The following is a 17,091-nucleotide window of genomic DNA, read 5'->3' as shown; positions in this document are numbered from 1 at the left end:
CCCCCTTCTAACAGCCGTGTACCGCAAGTCTCTAGAGGAACGGAGGGTTCCAAATGATTGGAAAAGAGCACAGGTAGTCCCAGTCTTCAAGAAGGGTCGTCGAGCAGATGCGCGAAACTATAGACCTATATCTCTGACGTCGATCTGTTGTAGAATTTTAGAACATGTTTTTTGCTCGAGTATCATGTCGTTTTTGGAAACCCAGAATCTACTATGTAGGAATCAACATGGATTCCGGAAACAGCGATCGTGTGAGACCCAACTCGCGTTATTTGTTCATGAGACCCAGAAAATATTAGATACAGGCTCCCAGGTAGATGCTATTTTTCTTGACTTCCGGAAGGCGTTCGATACAGTTCCGCACTGTCGCCTGATAAACAAAGTAAGAGCCTACGGAATATCAGACCAGCTGTGTGGCTGGATTGAAGATTTTTTAGCAAACAGAACACAGCATGTTGTTATCAATGGAGAGACGTCTACAGACGTTAAGGTAACCTCTGGCGTGCCACAGGGAAGTGTTATGGGACCATTGCTTTTCACAATATATATAAATGACCTAGTAGATAGTGTCGGAAGTTCCATGCGGCTTTTCGCGGATGATGCTGTAGTATACAGAGAAGTTGCAGCATTAGAAAATTGTAGCGAAATGCAGGAAGATCTGCAGCGGATAGGCACTTGGTGCAGGGAGTGGCAACTGTCCCTTAACATAGACAAATGTAATGTATTGCGAATACATAGAAAGAAGGATCCTTTATTGTATGATTATATGATAGCGGAACAAACACTGGTAGCAGTTACTTCTGTAAAATATCTGGGAGTATGCGTGCGGAACGATTTGAAGTGGAATGATCATATAAAATTAATTGTTGGTAAGGCGGGTACCAGGTTGAGATTCATTGGGAGAGTGCTTAGAAAATGTAGTCCAGCAACAAAGGAGGTGGCTTACAAAACACTCGTTCGACCTATACTTGAGTATTGCTCATCAGTGTGGGATCCGTACCAGATCGGGTTGACGGAGGAGATAGAGAAGATCCAAAGAAGAGCGGCGCGTTTCGTCACAGGGTTATTTGGTAACCGTGATAGCGTTACGGAGATGTTTAATAAACTCAAGTGGCAGACTCTGCAAGAGAGGCGCTCTGCATCGCGGTGTAGCTTGCTCGCCAGGTTTCGAGAGGGTGCGTTTCTGGATGAGGTATCGAGTATATTGCTTCCCCCAACTTATACCTCCCGAGGAGATCACGAATGTAAAATTATAGAGATTAGAGCGCGCACGGAGGCTTTCAGACAGTCGTTCTTCCCGCGAACCATACGCGACTGGAACAGGAAAGGGAGGTAATGACAGTGGCACGTAAAGTGCCCTCCGCCACACACCGTTGGGTGGCTTGCGGAGTATGAATGTAGATGTAGACTATCACTGTGTTCCTCGAGCCACCCTATCATCACACTCCTAGCCTTGTGACGTGTCGCATTATCTTGTTGAAAAATGCCACTGCCGCAGGAAACATGATCGTCTAAAGAGATGTACGTGGTTTGCAACCAGTGTACGAACTCCTTCCCCGTCATAATGCCTTGCACAAGCTCCACTGGACCCATGAATACCCATGTGACTGTTCCCCAGAGCATAATGGAGCCGCCGCCAGTTGTCTCTGTCCTGCTGTACAGGTGTCAAGGAGTTGTTCCCCTGGAAGAAGACGGATTTGCACCCTCCCATCGGCATGATGAGGAAGATATCGGTATTTTTTCAGACCACGCAACGCTCTGCTACTGCGCCAACGCCCAGTGCCGATGGTCACGTCCCCACTTCAGTTGCAGTTACCGATGTTAACATCGGCTCATGCATGGCTCGTCGGCTGGGGAAGCCCATCGTTTGGAGTGTTCGGTGCAGTGTGTGTTCAGGCACACTTGTACTCTGCCCAGCATCAAAATCTGATGTTAGTTCCGCCACAGTTCGGTGCCTGTCCTGTATTACCAGTCTGCCCAACCTACAACGTTCGACACCTGTAATGTGGGGTGGCCGCCCAACCCCACGACGTATGACGTGGTTTCACCTTGGTTTCGCCACGCGTTGAAGGCAATCATCACTGTACTCCTAGAATAATCAACAAGTGGTGCAGTTTTCGAAATGCTCATGCCGAGCCTCCATATCATCACATCTGCCCTCAGTCAAACTCAGATAAATCGCGCGCCTTTCCCACTACACACACGGACAGCACGCTCACCGATAACTATATGCACCATGACGCTGCTATCGCCTGGTGGCGGTCATAACGTTCTGACTACTCAGTGTATAGGATCTCAACAAGGAAAATGAACGTGATGACAACGTTTTACAAAGGGAAGAGGATGTAGGTGAAGATGATATGGGAATATGACACTGAGAGATCAATTTGTTAGATCACTTTAGACTTACGTGGAGAAAACGCATCTAGAGTAGATGACATTCCCTCGGTATTAGTGAGATTTTTGGGAGAGCCAGCCACGACAAAATTATTCTATTTGGTGCCCAATATATACGACATAGGCAAAATACTCTCAGACTTCAGGAAGAATGTAATAATTCGAATTCCAAAGAAGGCAGCTGTTGATCTATGTGAATACTACACCGGACAATAAATGATGGTTGCAAAATATTGACATGAATTATTTAGAGAAGACTGGAAAACAGTGAGAGATTGATCTTGGGGTAGATCAATTTTGGTTTCAGAGCAATGGAAAAACGTGCGAGGCAATACTGACCTATGACTTATCCTAAAAGAAAGGTTAAGAAAATGCAAACCTACGTTTAAATCATTTGTAGGTTTAGAGATAGATTCTGAAAGTGTTCACTCACAGACATTTTAAAGATAGCAGGACTCAAAAACAGGTTCCAAATGGTTTTAGCAAATTGTACAGAAATCAGACTGCAGTTATAAGATCCGAAAGAAATGAAAGGGAAGCAGTAGTTGGGAAAGAAGCTGTGAACGTAACCAAAGAAAAATTTGGGAAGGGAATTAAAATTCAGGAAGAAGAAATGAGAACTTTTTTATTTGCTGATAACATTGTAATTCTGTTGGAGGTCGTTAAGGACTTGGAAGAGTATTTGAACGAAGTAGATTATAAGATGAATATAACTGAAAGTAAAAACAATGATAATCGAATGTAGTAGAAGTATATTGCGAGGGAATTAGATTAGGAAATGAGACAGTAAAAGTAGTATATGAGCTTTGTTATTTGAGCAGTAAACTACAGAAACGCTTATAGATCAGCGATGATATAGAAAATCTGAACTGACTAACTGAAGTGAATACTTAGGGAATTCAATATTTCGCGATCCGCCGGACGGTGTGGCCGAGCGGTTCTAGGCCCTTCAGTCTGGAACCACGCGACCGCTACGGTCGTAGGTTCGAATCCTGCCTCGGGCATGGATGTGTGTGATGTCCTTAGGTTAGTTAGGTTTAAGTAGTTCTAAGTTCTAGGGGACTGATGACCTCCGATGTTAAGTCCCATAGTGCTCAGAGCCATTTGAACCATTTTCCGCCATCTACAACGTCAACAGTGTGCCGAGAATACCAAATTTCAGACATTACTTCTCGCCACGGACAACGCAGTGGTGGACGGCGGCGTTTGCGTAGAGTTATCAGTGCTAAAAGACAATGCCCGAAACAAACGCAGAAATCAGTGTGAGACGTACGACTAACATACGCTTTAGGACAGTGCGGCGATATTTGGTGCTAATGGGCTATGGAGCAGACGACCGACGCGAGAGCCTTTGCTAACAGCACAACATCGCCTGCAGAGCCACTCTTTGGCTCGTCACCGTATCGGTTGGACCCTAGACGACTGGAAAACGGTGGCCTGGTCAGATGAGTCCCGATTTCAGTTGGTAAAAGCTGATGATAGGGTTCTAGTGTGGCACAGACCCCACGAAGCCATGGACCCATGTTATTAACAACGAGTTGTGCAGGCTGGTGGTGGCTCCATAATTGTGTGGACTGTGTTTACACGGAATGGACTGGGTCCTCTGATCCAACTGAACCGATCAGTCACAGTAAATTGCTATGTTTGGCTACTTGGAAACCATTTGTAGCCATTTCTGGCCGTCATATTCACAAAAAAGGATGCAATTTTTATGGATGATAGTGCACCACGTTGCTGGGCCACTATGGTTGGCGATTGCTTTAAAGAACATGCAGGACAATTCAAGCGAATGATTTGGCCACCCATATCGCCCAATATGAATCCCATCGAACATTTATGGGACATAATCGAGAGATCAGTTCGTGCACAAAATGCTGCCCGGAAACATTTTTGCTATTATATATTTGCCATTATATATTTTCAATTACATTTTTCTTCAGAGGACTTCCACGCAACGTCGAGCTACTGAACTACGCCCGGAAAAAGGAGTACCGACACGATATTAAGTGTCCCATGACTTTTGTTACCTCGGAGTAGTAGCGAGTACTAACACGCATTGAAGTATACCCGGGAAAAGGGGAGTAGAAGGGGGGCGCCCAATGGTAAGTTACTTACGTGAAAAATGTTCTCGGACCTGCCCTGCCTGGAGAACAACATCAAACCAGTCTTCGGACTGCAGACCGCAACACCAACAACAAATGAGAAACACTGCTTCCAAAAAAACTGTAAATAAAACAAAGTCTAAGTCTTATTTTTTATGTCGGCGACTGCCTACTGATTTTAGTATAATGTGTAATAAATAAGATTTTATTTGGTCCTCATAAATTATTAATAATGCACAAATTGTTAACTGGACATAAAAGGAAAAGGGCTATAAAAATCTTGAGAACATCTTTTTTTCAAGAATTACGTTTTTATTATAATTGTAGTTTCCATTACCTTCCTTTGGTTATGCGATTCAAGTCAGATTTAGCATCTATGTCGTATTCTATTAACAAGATATCTGAATTTGACAGTCTGCTTCACCTATACTCTATCTTAAGTAGTCTTTTATCATGTTTAATTCGTTGAAACAGTGTTGATAAGATTCTGAACTCACTGGAATTGTCGTAAATATACTGAAAGCTATTTCGATGACTGGATAAGCATATCATAACCCATGCTTTGAAGAGAAAAACCTTCCAAATCTTCAGATAGGAAGCTGTGTCAGTGTTCTTCACCTACTGGAATTTGAAAGCCGATAATTCGATAACTAGCTCTACTACATGAGATAAAGAGCTCTCATTTTAGGCTTTCCTGAGATGAAATGCTGTGGTGTGTGTTAGATCTGTTTCCCATTTCACTTTTCATTATATTAAATAATTTGAAGCACTCTAGTTTAAACAGTGTCACCCCAGTCCTCAGTTGGCAGAAATCGAGAGAAATCGTAAGCCTTCAGTCAGGTAGGATATTTGCTTCAGTACACATTAGTAGTAGGGCAAAGCATTGTTGCAAAATTTATTCAAGATGGCGGATCCAAGATGGCGGACATAGCTGTGGCAACGTTGCAGTGATGTCATGGTGGGAAGATCAAATTTTGGTGGGAAAATAGGTCAATTGGGCTACATCCACTAAAATATCACCAGTCCCCCCTCCTCACATTCCCCTCCCCCAACACCTCCCCCATCTGCAAACTGGAGGGGTAAGGACTTAGTCCATCCTCAGCTGCTGGATGTGATGGACATAAGTCTTTATTTTGTATGCATTGTGTATATTAACAATTTGAATTGTCATAGGCAGTAGCTCCATCCATCCAGTGTGTTCACCTTGAGGTCTAGAATCCAACTGACGTAGTTCACAACACCGCCACGAGAGTGCACTGTCAGCCCTCCCCCACTCCCCTCCAATGATGTAATCCAAGACAGTGGCCCAGACAAAAAGGGCGGCAACCAATATGAACCCAGAATCTGGGCACATGATAGGCTTTGGCCTATAGGATGGCAGTATCTGGTGACATCATAGGAGGAGGGATATAGGGCAGGCACAGCAGCTCCTTGGCATCAGTCTCACACAATCAGTCAGCAGCAGCAGCCCAAGAAGAACCATGAAGTGTCACCAGCAGTCGAGATCCAGCATAGCCCTGCAGAACAGAAGTAAATGGAGAACTAAGCGCCCAATATCACATCTTTATCCGTAGTTAGCAGTACTTTTATTATTATTGGTTGTTGTTGTGTCTTGCTCTGCATGTAATGCTTCCTCCTCCTCTTTGTTCAGTAGTAGCCTTCGACATGTTGAAGCCTGCAGGTGCAAGTGCCAACATGTCGACCTCTGCAACAACCAGACCTGTAACAACCTTAGCCGCCATCTTGTCGAGAACTGCACCGACCTTTGGACCTGCAGCAGCAACAACCTCCAGCATGTCTGAACCTGTAGCGACCATGTGGGATCCTGTGGTGCACATAGCCCACTTGCTGGAGCAGGATAAGAAGCGATTATTATCTGTCCCACTCATCGATTTCGACAATGAGGACACCCAGTTTGTCCCTAACGTTTAGAATGCTACTGGTGGTCCTAAACTACAGCAAGATGAAGGGCAGTACTCGTCACTGACATACGACCCATCCAATCAGAACTTCCCTGTGATAGTGTAGGGACAGAGTGCAGATGCTGTGGACAGGAAGATTCCACACATGTCCCACCTGCTGCTGGATGACGGAGTGAGACTGAGGCTGAGGAGCTGCTGAACCTGCCCTATATCTCTCCTCCTATGATGTCACCAGATACTGCCATCCTATTGGCAAAAACCTATCACATGACCAGATTCTGGGTTCGTATTGGCCTTTATTGTCAGTCCCACTCGTCAGTTTGTATGATGAGGACACGTGTTCTCCTCCCAACACCTCGAATACTGCTGGTGGTCCTAAACAACAGCAAGATGGAGGATGGTACTGGTCACCAACATATGACCCATCCCAGCAGAACATCCCTGTTCAAAATGTTCAAATGTGTGTGAATTTCTAAGGGAACAAACTGCTTAGGTCATCAGTCCTTAGACCTACACACTGCTTAAACTAACTTATGCTAAGAACAACACAAACACCCATGCCTGAGGGAGGACTCGAACTTCCGGCGGGAGTGATGTTTGGTATACTTTGATAATGTATATGTTGGAAAATTAACAATGAATGGAGGTTCTGCACATTCGCAATGAAACTCGCAAAGTAAAGAAAGGGCCTTTTAGCTATGATACTGAAATTGGGAAACATGCTGTCACATCATTGGTCGGTGTTGCAGTTACTGTAAAATTGCGGAAATTGTTCGCACTATCAACTGAGATGCTTATTATTACAGTACATCGATGGGATCTTTTCCATCCAATACGTCCGCTGGTATGCTGTTGGTTACCATGTAATGATTGAGTTACATCGCCTGTTTGAGTTGGAGCAAGAGTTTTGGTGGAGAGGCAACACCTTCTGGGGATGGCTAGAACCGAAACAGTGCTCTGCTACGTGACTGCAATATGAGGAATCACTCGAAACAGAACACAGAGCCATCAGCTATTCTGACACTATAACTGATTAGTTTAAATGTAGAGGTCGTCAATCACCTTCGGACAGCAGTTCGGAAACTCTCCATATCGACGCCAAACTCTTCCAGTTTCCTTATGTTGCAACTGTCTTTTATTTAAAATCATCCAGTGTGCATGGTGTGTTATGGTAGCAGCTGTAACAAAGTGACTTATGCCATGCGATGTCTAGTTTTCTGTGAGAAGCAATGGATCTGAACGTGCTAATGTCAGTTTAGAACTTGACACAGACCTCAAAGTCCTGGCGGAAAAAAGCAAAATATATGGCAGTGCACAAAGCGTGTTACAGCAGAAAAAAAAGAGTTTCAAACAACACAGGGTCACAGAGCGGGTCTCTTCGACTTATAGTACAGTTTGTTGGATACCGTCATCTTCCTAGAGTACAGGAGATGCACCTTTACACTGGTCTGTGCAATGGACCAATAGATGTATGATTAAGAGGATCGTCACATGTGCTCAGTTCTGGCATGCAGACGGTATTTATTCTCGATATATGGGAGGAGCTCTCTTGGATGAAGTTAGAGGAGCTTTTATAGTTCGTAATTTTTCTCTGTTGGGTAGTACAGAATAACGAAGATACCATGTTGCAGTGATAGACATAAAAGGGCCCTGAGGGACGCGGATCTGTGGTAGTTGTATGTACTGTGGCATACAGGTTCCAGAAAGTGACTCGTTTCAAGATATGAGAGTGCCAGAAATATGATTCACTAGTGGCCGTAACCATTAAAGGTCTCCTCCATAGGATCCAACACATGTATGTGGTTGAATGGAAAGACTTGATTTCAAATCCCAGACAGCATTTCTACCAAAAGCGTAGCACTAGAGATCTGAAAAGCTAGTGTAAATTCCTTACGACCTCAATCAGCACACCATCTACTACTGTTTGTGATCCTTCTCAATCAACCAATGACTATACCCCAGTCGATCTATCACCGAACCTCTGATATGGCATAGAGATATAACGTGTTACAAATATTGGAGAAATATATAGCGGCGGCGGCGTGAAGGAGTTGCAAATCCCGGTTTCATACCACGCTCCTTAACTGAATCACTTTCAAAATTCGGTAATTTTATTACGAGGTTGCACCGTCGATGCAGTGTAACTGCACCGTTCGTCTCATACTATACACTCTAGTGATCACCATCTATACTCACCGTCATCGTATTTGTCTGGAAAAAAACACTTCATTCAGAGTAATGCCATACGTAGATTTATAAAGCCAGTATATCTTTTAACGTGGATACTTATATGCACCTGTAGAACCAAGACCACTTGGGATGGTAATATGGTTGTGTTTTTTAACATCTGACGGTTTGTAAGACGATTACGCCTCTCTTTCTAAGACATAGTGGTACCACTCGCAAGAAAACTTATTAGACATGTCCACCCACCACTGATTTTCAGTCAGTATTATTTCGTATCGGTGGCAGTCAGTTATTGGCGAAATGTTATACTTAGTAGTAGGGGTGTGTGACAGGCTATTAAGTATGTGAGTGTGTTCCAACATGTGCAAAGGAAATGACTATGTCCAGTCGAAAGGAAGGTATAGATTTGACGTGGAATACTGTGATAGCAAAGGGAAGAGTAGGTCATGTCATAAGAATGGTAGAGATATTTCTATTTCCAGAGCCACAGCCGTCGGCAGGGTGTATTTCCGATACTTCGCTCATTGTCAAATGTTGTCCAATTGAGACTGCGATGGTAATATTTAATTGCAAGTATAGGGATGAAATATATATGAGGCCGTGTTTTTTTTTTTTTTTTTTTTTTTGGGGGGGGGGGGGGGGGACGATTCTGCCTATGTGTGCTTGGCGTGCAGTGCCGATGACCTGAGGCGGGAATGATTCACGTTTCCGGCTAACAGTAGGGGCTGTCCGAATGGAAAGGCCTGTTGGGGTGTAGGAATGTAGCTGACTTAACCGCGTCGTCCTCTAGACCTCTGAATAGCGAGCTAATAGTTAGTACGTGTTGGATAGCTTTCGTGATCGCATAGAAATTTGAGAAGATTGAATATGGACATGTGTTTGCACTGGACCGTTATTCTCTCCCATGTAAAATATTCGGTTGGCTGCTTCTGCACATTTCGCGCCTGTATTTAGTAGAGGGAACATCGATTGTGGTGTGTGCATATAGCAGGTGAGAGATGGGTGGAAGACATGTTTGCTCGTTCTCTAGACATGAGAAACACCTTAGTTAACTTTGTAAATTATAGGGATGATTTGGAATCTGTTACGTCACCGACATCAGTGTTCGCGAGTGGAAATATCAGCTTCCTCTATTTTTCTTCGAGTTCTCACGTAATGGTCTTTGCAGACGGCGTAAGTTTCTAGTTACTCCGTGGTTTACAGCATGCTCCACCTTGCTAAAGTTTCAGGTTTGTAAAGAAATAATTTCCAGTCTATATCTTCAGAATTATGTTGTGCAAGCGGTCGTTAGGCTACTGCTATGTGCTTGATATAGAGAAGTATCACGTAAATGGTATAATATTATGGCAGACCATGTGAAAATACATGTGTTCTTTAACGTTTTTCTCTCCCATGTAAAATATTCGGTTGGCTGCTTCTGCACATTTCGCGCCTGTATTTAGTAGAGGGAACATCGATTGTGGTGTGTGCATATAGCAGGTGAGAGATGGGTGGAAGACATGTTTGCTCGTTCTCTAGACATGAGAAACACCTTAGTTAACTTTGTAAATTATAGGGATGATTTGGAATCTGTTACGTCACCGACATCAGTGTTCGCGAGTGGAAATATCAGCTTCCTCTATTTTTCTTCGAGTTCTCACGTAATGGTCTTTGCAGACGGCGTAGGTTTCTAGTTACTCCGTGGTTTACAGCATGCTCCACCTTGCTAAAGTTTCAGGTTTGTAAAGAAATAATTTCCAGTCTATATCTTCAGAATTATGTTGTGCAAGCGGTCGTTAGGCTACTGCTATGTGCTTGATATAGAGAAGTATCACGTAAATGGTATAATATTATGGCAGACCATGTGAAAATACATGTGTTCTTTAACGTTTTTCTCTCCCATGTAAAATATTCGGTTGGCTGCTTCTGCACATTTCGCGCCTGTATTTAGTAGAGGGAACATCGATTGTGGTGTGTGCATATAGCAGGTGAGAGATGGGTGGAAGACATGTTTGCTCGTTCTCTAGACATGAGAAACACCTTAGTTAACTTTGTAAATTATAGGGATGATTTGGAATCTGTTACGTCACCGACATCAGTGTTCGCGAGTGGAAATATCAGCTTCCTCTATTTTTCTTCGAGTTCTCACGTAATGGTCTTTGCAGACGGCGTAGGTTTCTAGTTACTCCGTGGTTTACAGCATGCTCCACCTTGCTAAAGTTTCAGGTTTGTAAAGAAATAATTTCCAGTCTATATCTTCAGAATTATGTTGTGCAAGCGGTCGTTAGGCTACTGCTATGTGCTTGATATAGAGAAGTATCACGTAAATGGTATAATATTATGGCAGACCATGTGAAAATATATGTGTTCTTTAACGTTTTTCTCTCCCATGTAAAATATTCGGTTGGCTGCTTCTGCACATTTCGCGCCTGTATTTGTTGACACCAGGACGTCACGTTTTCCAGGAAGGGAACACTTGATGTCTTTTTAGAACCGTCAGGAAGAATGCAATCGGTGTTATTCTGGGCTGTTATCGTAAACAGATCCTGGTCGCTACACAAACATTTCGTGGTGATGCATCAGCCACACTGTGCAGGTAAGCACATGTGCACGGCTAGAAGCAGCTTGCATGTCCCATTAGGATCACGGAGGAGAAAGTAGTCGATGTTATTCTCAGAAGCAATGGAACGGATTTCTGGAGCGTCTGGGAGGATGAGTTGCTCCGCAGTTAGGTCTTCGCTGGACTATAGGTAGAGAGAGGGATCACGCCAGCAGTGGTAAACACATGTGTACGGTCCAGAGGGTGACTTGGCGCTTTTTTAAATAGAGATTTTACGTCAGTATAACACTCGAATAACTAATTGCAGACGCGACCTTCACATGCCGTCGGCAGCGGCGCGAGAGCAAATGCCTAAAGTTTCGCCGCTAACTTGAGTACAGGTAGCCCTGCAAAGCATGTGCGTGCGATGGAGTCTCTGATAGTTGCAGTTGATTATAGTTCGAAAGCGTTTTTTATGTGCACTGAGTGTTTGTTCACTGGATTATTTTCGGCTGTTTAAGTGTTGTTAGCATGATTGCATAGCGTTACACATACGAGTACATTATCCTTTGGCAATTTACGAGTTTTTTGGTGTCTGTTCCATTACTTTGTGAACAGGTGTCCAGTGCATGATTTCGACAGTTGACGATTAGCAAGCATGTTGGCAGTCTTTTAAGTGCATTATTTTGACAATTTACGAGTTTTTGCCTCTCTGCACACCAATGTACTGCAATATTTCGGTGATTTACGAATAGTTTGCAGCTCTGTGTGCTGTGTAGTGTGACCCCAAGCATGTCAGAGCGAGTGTTTTGTATGAGTGTAATAAATATACTATGCCCAATCCATCCCTAAATAAATTGTTCCAAAATAAATAAAGTACACTCCTTCCTCTCTCCAGCAACCCAGCACAGGCTGAGTCCTTTTTCCGGCATTTTCCCGCAGTCCTCCATCTTGAATTACGTCACAAGAGGGTCAACGGTACCCTCTGGTTGCAGTACTGTGTACTACGTCAGCTGGACTCTGGACCCCATGGTGAACACACTGGATGGAGGTACTGCCTCAAATTGTCTAAATAAAGACTTACACCAATCCTATCCAGCACAGGCTGAGTCTATCAACGTGGTTTTAGTGGTACAATAGTTAAGGAGAGGGTGTACATAAGTGGGTGACATGGATCAGAACAGCAGGCCAAGTGCAGAACAATAGGTTAATTTGCATCATTTTTATGTAAAACGCAGTACAATAGCTTAAGGGGGTGGTGACAAAGATGAATGCACCTGAAATAGTTTCAAAAGCGTGTGAAATTCGAAAAGTGTACCAGAAAATGGTATCGAAGACGGCACAATAATTTAAGGAAATGGGGATGACATGGAAACTCACTTAACAGAACAATAGATTAAGTGCTGACAAAGGACCGAACATTAGGTTAAGACACCCAGAGTGCAGTGCCGAACATTATGTTATGCAACATGTTTGCCCCATGTAATTACTTCTTACACGACCTACATGTTTCCAAACAGCAGAAAATGATGAGTAAGAGAAATACAACCGCCACAAATTGAATTTTTTATAAATAAAAAATATAATTTCAATATATTCTATGCACTACCATGAATCCCCTAAATTGTAGCAATAAACAATATTCTTCACATTGTCAAATTTGTTTAAACAGTATTCCATACACAACAATCGATTTCCCTCCAAATGACCGATCAACTGAGTCTTTTTCCCATCAATTTCCAGGAGGGAGGGTGGGAGAGGAGAGGTTTTACCAGAGGGGGAGAGGATAGTTAATTGATCAATTTAATTAAGTAGTCATTCAAACTGATAAGAATGAGAGGGGCTGTTCCAGTAACTCAGACCTGGAAGTGTTCCTGCGGCAGTGAGGGGGAGATGGTGGGTTGGAGGTTTCCTGAGGGGGAGGGGAGTGGGAGGGGTGGGGGAACAATAGGTTAAGTGCCTGTCAAACAAAAGGAAGGATGCTTTTAGCAGAACAAAAGGTTAAGTACCTGTCAATCTAAGGAGAACAATAGGTTTGCCCCTGAGTGCATACCTGCCCCTTATGTAGGCAACCCGCACTAACGAAATGTGCTGACGCCGCCCTTGTTCCACTACTGTCCACCACTTGTCAGTAACTGATGTAGTCGGTATCATGGCAGGGAGGGTGAAATACCCTTGTCACAAGGACTTTGTTGTTGGTGACTGGTCCTGTGAAGATGCAAAAGAATACCTGAAGAAGAAGAAGAATGGAGTACTTCTTCCTGATAACATATGTGCAATTATTGTAGGTCCACCCAATTGTGGCAAGACTTATGCCCTCATGACGCTGCTAACATATGTAGATGGAGTCCGATTTGAACATATTTGTGTATTTTCAAAAACACTGTTTCAGCCGAAGTATCAGCTATTACAGGAGATATTGCGCGGTGTAAACTGCGTTGCATAAACGACATTCAGTGAAAGTGGTGATATCCTCCCACCTCTAAAAGGAAAGCCAAACACTGTGTTCATATATGACGGTGTTGTTGTGGAAAACAAGGACGAAATTCGGAAATATTACTGTTCCGCTAGTCGTATGTGTGCTGATGTATTTATCTAAGCCAAACATATTCCAGAATCCCGAAATAGTTAGTTAGGGATAATGCAGACCCCCATTGTAGCCTTCAGACAAGACAATCTGAATATAAAGCACGTTTACCCAGCACATATAGAAATTGATATGTCGTTCAATAATTTTGTGAAGATATGTGCCGGTTGCTGAAATCATTCACAGTATGAGTTTCTCGTTATTGATAAAACAATAAAACTGAATGATGGTAGGTACAAGCGAAACTTCCAAGAGTTTCTGTATATATAGCCCAGTCAGAGAGGTGAATACACCTGTATAATCTGCACCATGGACAAATTCGTGCGCATGTCTAGCTCTCAACCCGAGAGAATGTGTGTACATAGACAGAACACTCGATTTCCGTGGATGCGAAACTTTAGACTATCGTGCATCAAGTTGGAGGTATGCGCAGGGAGCTAGAAACGCCTTACTAGACTTCTCTGAGAATGATCATCGCATTGAATGAGTTATTTAATGAAATCGGCGAGAAAGTAACCAACTTAATTGAAAAGTTTGAGGCTATTGAGGAGAAAATAGATGTAGAGGCCCTTGTTATTGAGAAGGGGGAGCAGGCACATAACAAGAGGAAGATGAACTGATATATAAAGCCTCACGCTGCAGAGACGTCTGCTTAGTATACACCGAGATGTCAACGAAGCAGAAAGTCATTCAGGCGCCTAAAGCCGTTCGAGAGAAATTACGGTTGCTAAGGTTAGCGCATATGAATCGGCAGCAAACACTAAGAGACACCTTAAAGGCGGTTGCTGAATCTCACTGGCAGCTCTCAACAAAAACAAAACCTAACGATAACGATGGTGTTGCCATTGAGGAATTCCTTATCCGTCACATCCCTGTCTAGATAGGTAGGACATTCGACATCAGCAGGGGAAGACCGTACATGCTGGGTAGCAGTCTACAGATGTAACTGATGACATAAGACAGATTGGTGCTAGGCGATTAGAGAGAACGCCTGGCTTAATGAATCTTATTTTCCTAAGACCCAAGAGAAACCCACAAATTATTGAGTTAATATAGGGAAATGTACCGTGAAATACTGCATTTGACTGATGTACATAAGATCGCAAAAGCCAGGGAAACAGGAGATATAAAAACCATTATAAAACCAATACTTGATGGTGAAAACACCAACAACAGCAGCAGCGGCGGCGATGGTACTGTCATTGATCATAAAGCAGTGACCAATCGAATCCGGCAGTATATCTATTATGAAGACCCGAACGAGCTAACAGATCGGCTACGTCTGCTCATGGCATCAGCTAGTGCAGGTAAAACAGCTCATTTGAATTAAGCTGTTTCAGTAATCTCTGAGCTTAGAGAGAGAGGTACCATCGAATAAATATGGAGACAATCGTTCGAGAACCGCACAAATCAGCACGCAAAACATAATCATGTCATGATTAGAGGTGAGGTTAGGTTAGTGTTGTTTAACGTCCCGTCGACAACGAGGTCATTAGAGACGGAGCACAAGCTCGGGCTAGGGAAGGAAATCGGCCGTGCCCTTTCAAAGGAACCATCCCGGCATTTGCCTGAAACGATTTAGGGAAATCACGGAAAACCTAAATCAGGATGGCTGGAGACGGGATTGAACCGTCGTCCTCCCGAATGCGAGTCCAGTGTGCTAACCACTGCGCCACCTCGCTCGGTTTTATCATGATTAGAGGTTTGGATGACTTATGGCAGGCTGATCTTGTAGATATGATGTCGCATGAGAATAATGGATTGAAATATATTTTAATGGTTATAGACACATACTCATAATTAAAACAAAAATGGGGAGAAATGATGCGTTTACTCCAGACAAGGACAAATCGATGCCTGACAACCTCCAAACCGATCACGGTGGAGAGTTATACAATAGGTATTTCAAGCCCGTGATGCAGAGGTATGGAATACATCACTACTCATCATTGACCCACCTGAAGGCGAGTATCGTGGAATGTCTGAACAGAAAAATAAAAGGTAAAATGTGGATGCGTATTAATTTTCGTGGCTCATGCAAATGGACAGATATTCTCCCAGAAATAATTTCTCAGTATAAGCGAACCAAACATAGCACAATGAAAATGAGGCCAGTCGAAGTTCGTGATAATGGACTCTTGGATACAGTGTACTATCGCATTAAAATGCTGGATCCACGCAAACAGAAATTTAATGTAGGTGACTTGACACGTATCTCAAAACACAAGAAAGCATTCGAGAAATCATAGCTATAAAACTGGTCAACAGAGATATTTACAGTTTCAAATGTGCAAAGAAGGAATACTAGAACTTATATCTTGAAGGACAGTAAAGGTGTAGAAATTGAAGGTTGCTTCTACACTAAGGAGTTGCAGTAAGGCTCAGAACCGGATGTGTTTCTCGTGGAGAGAGTCATAAGACGTCGGAGAAATAGAGCGATAGTCAAATGGCTTGATTTTCCTGGACTACAAAACAGTCAGATTGATGCTAACGATTTGTTATATAACGAGGTGCGGAGTCCACAACTACCGCAGTAGCTTAACATGCGTGCTGGGAGACGTATCAGAGAAGGTGATGTTATTCTAAACTTGTTGCCAGTAGCCGCGTGGGGTAGCCGTGTGGTCTGAGCGCATTGCCACGTTTCGCGAGACTGCCCCCCGCCCCCCCCCCCCTCTCCCAGCCCCGCCGTCCGTCGGAGTTTCGAGTCCTCGCTCGGGCATGGATGTGTGTGTTGTCCTTAGCCTAAGTTAGTTTAACTTAGATTAAGTAGTGTGTAAGCCTGGGGACCGATGACCTCAGCAGTTTGGTCGCGTAGGAACTTACCACAAATTTCCTATTAAAAGAAAAAGAAAATGGCAGTGGAATTACACATTCCGGGATATAAGCACTGTGGACCTGGAACAAAGCTTCATAAACGCTTGGCACGAGGTGATAACTGGACTAATGTGGTCGAAGAAACGTGTGTGGAACACGACATTGCATAGGCATCAAATGAACATCTCCCATGTCGTCACATTGCAGATTGGATTTTAGCCGATAAGGCTAAGGCGATACGCAGAAGAAAGGATACTGGTATAATCAACGCGTTGCAGCATTTGCAGTTGATAAAACCATGCGTGGAAAAATTAAGTTGCGTTTAAGAGTGATGAATTTCAAACAATTTATGAACACTGCACCTTATGCATTAAAGAAGAAGACGAAAGGTGGGAAGCAAAGTTGTTTAAAGAACTGGATCCTGACAGCGATGTATGCAGCTAAAACCGCTCTGAAACAGAAGGGTGCAGGAAGAAGAAGAGGATCGGTTAAAACACTTCGAGTTAAAGCACATCGAGTTCTACCAACATCCAAGACGTCTGATGATTTTTTTATATTCCTCAT

Source organism: Schistocerca nitens, chromosome 3 (assembly GCF_023898315.1).
Source record: "Schistocerca nitens isolate TAMUIC-IGC-003100 chromosome 3, iqSchNite1.1, whole genome shotgun sequence".
Classification (NCBI taxonomy): domain Eukaryota; kingdom Metazoa; phylum Arthropoda; class Insecta; order Orthoptera; family Acrididae; genus Schistocerca; species Schistocerca nitens.
This window is presented reverse-complemented; position numbering follows the sequence as displayed.